The sequence below is a fragment of the Rutidosis leptorrhynchoides genome, chromosome 1 (genome assembly GCF_046630445.1).
Source record: "Rutidosis leptorrhynchoides isolate AG116_Rl617_1_P2 chromosome 1, CSIRO_AGI_Rlap_v1, whole genome shotgun sequence".
NCBI lineage: Eukaryota > Viridiplantae > Streptophyta > Magnoliopsida > Asterales > Asteraceae > Rutidosis > Rutidosis leptorrhynchoides.
Window position 1 is genome coordinate 537,379,581 of NC_092333.1, and position 2,920 is coordinate 537,382,500.

The following is a 2,920-nucleotide window of genomic DNA, read 5'->3' on the forward strand; positions in this document are numbered from 1 at the left end:
AACACGAACTCTTGCCCACAAGGGATCGAAGCAATGACTTTCGAGAAACTTTCAGCATCAAAGCATACAATGACACAAGTGAATAACCGGAGCTTACACGCATAAACTCAGTCTAATATTATCATTTGATGCGTGCATTAATTGTAAATTTTGATTGATATCTAAAGAAATTACATGTTCATTAAAGCATCTTAACGTATGCCACAAACATAATGCACGGCTTCAAATCTATGCATAAAACATAAAGAGGAGAACCAAGGCCGTCCATTCGATTCCAATTTTTCATATGAGCGTGTTCAATTAATAAAAATAGGCTTTTGTATACAAAAGTTTTAAATATATGTAAGAATAAGTTCAGTAAATACTAAAAAAATTAGGTTAAATATCAACATCAGTCATAACAATATTTTTCACAAGTAATACATTTTGTTGGATTATATGTTCCTTTAAATTATGGGCCATGTGCAAACGCGCATGATACACGCCCTCAAATCCGTCCATGAGGAGAACATAACACTGAACGTAATTTCCAAACTTACATTCATTTCAGAAATTTGACTAGACCACATAAAAGTATAAGTCATGCATAATTGCAATTCAGTACATCACTATATCAGTACTAGGATATTGTTTACATTGCATAGTTATAACATAAATAAATTGATCAAGTGTGTTATCAGATCTCGCCATCCCATAGTTCTTCAACGGATTTATACTCACTACAATCATCAACCAAGAAATCACCTTGGATAATCCTAGCCTGCAAGACAACATCATTTATAAGTTGAAGTTTATTTTATTTTAATTTTTTTTTTCTTTCTTTCAATTAATAAACGTATTGGTTCATCGTATTAAAGCACCAAAAAAAAGCTTACTTGTTCAATCTTGGACAACTCAACAAACAAGTCACCAGGAATGGACCAATCGAATACAGAAAAGTTCTGTTTAATACGTGCTTCATTCGTACTTTTGGGAATTACGCTGTGACCCATTTGCAAACCCCAACGTAGTGCAACCTGTGCAGGAGTTTTTCCTAATGTATCTGCAACCGACGTTAGAATGGGGTGCTGCAGTACATTGCCCTTGAGCCATTCTGCACCCGGAGAACCAAGCGGCGAATATCCCTAAATATTTGAAATAAAAACATAGTCAAAGTAAGTACATCTAGTAGATATAAAAGTAGTATTAATTATTAAAATTTGTCAGTTTTGATGACTTACTGAAAGGTGGACCCCATTAGATTTACAGAATTCGCGTAGTTTGGTTTGGTGCCATAAAGGGTGGCACTCAACTTGGTCCACAGCAGGGGGAACACGTGCAACCGCTAATAAATCTGCCAATTTTTTTGAAGAAAAATTGCTAACACCGATAGCTCGGGTCATGCCATTATCATAGCATGATTCCATATATCACTCGGAATGAGATTTTTAGGGTTTAAACTGGTGGTTCCCTTCTTCATACGTGCAGGCCAGTGAATCTTAAATATATAGTATAATTCATTATTATTAAATAAGTCGGAACTACAAATATCAACATGTAATTCCCTTTTCTTATGAATAAAAAAAGGAGCAGAAAAATAAATGTGTGTTACACCTAACTGTAATTTGTCATTTTTGCATATCAACATGCTAAGTTGATCAAAGACTGTGATAGAAAGATGCAAACAAGAGAACCAGGGCAAATTGTCGACTTTTAACATATAAATACACTAAACGTTAAACTTTAACAAATAAATATACTGGAAGAAAACATGGGTCGTCAGGGGCGGCTGACCCCGGTTGACCCTTCATAAGTCTGCCCCTGCATAAGTTCATGTTCGAGATACAAAATGGAACCTTATAAACTTTGAAGTTTTCGATACATATAAAAAGTATACTACAACTAAACATTTATCATTTTAAATATCAAAACAAGTTATTTATTGTTTCAAAATCTTTCAATCAAAATGACTTCTGACTTTGCCTCACTTGGACCAATAGCAAACAAGTGTATATAAAGGATTTTAAAAATTTTGGCCTCTTTCAAAAATTTGAACCCTGTTTAACCTATCTTGTACATTCTTAGAGACGGTAAACTTACTAGGTACAAATCAAGATGGTCAAGCTGCAAGTCTATCAAAGTTTGTTCTAATGCAAGAGGTACATCTTCCGGGGCATGATTACTACACCTGCAGAATTAGGCGACATGCCTTAGTAATAACGACAGAATGTGAATACAAGAATATGAATCTAAAAGAATGAATATTACAAACCAGAGTTTGGAGGTAACCCACAAATCTTTTCGCTCCACCACACCATCATCAAACAGCTTCTTTAAAGCTACACCAATCTTCAAAACCGTAAAGGCAGAATCATGTTATGCTTTATTTTAAACAAATTTATGTAATGTTTTGGGCTAGGCAAAATATTGACTGATTTGTCATATAGATTGTATATGCATCAGACGATTTCATTTAGTGAAATTTACAAGCTTATGTCTCAGATGTTATTGTACATGCATTTTGGTAAACCTGCATACCTCCTTTTCGTTGCCATATGCTTGGGCACAATCAATGTGGCGATACCCAATCTGCAGTACAAACACATGATGATTAGATAATAGGCGTCATCCAAATAAATTGATAAAATACAATGATAAGCCATAACTGTACTGCACGTTGTATTGAATATAAACACTATGATCTAACTGTCAATATAAACACTATGATCTAACTGTCATGTGCAGAAACTTATAAACATTGGCTAAAGAGGAACAAAAAAGTGACGTTGCAGGTTTTATATATATATATATATATATATATATATATATATATATATATATATATATATATATATATATATATATATATATATATATATGAGAGATTAATGGGGAAGTGACCATGTAAGGGGAAGGGGAATTTTTTTTTTTTTTTTTTTTT

The 2,920-nt window shown here is 33.3% G+C and overlaps 1 pseudogene; it reads right to left on the reverse strand.

Annotated features, from left to right (window-relative positions):
* Positions 1–358: 358 nt before the first annotated feature.
* The window catches only part of LOC139886664 (NADPH-dependent aldo-keto reductase, chloroplastic-like), a 10,130-nt pseudogene continuing 7,568 nt past the window's right edge, over positions 359–2,920 (reverse strand).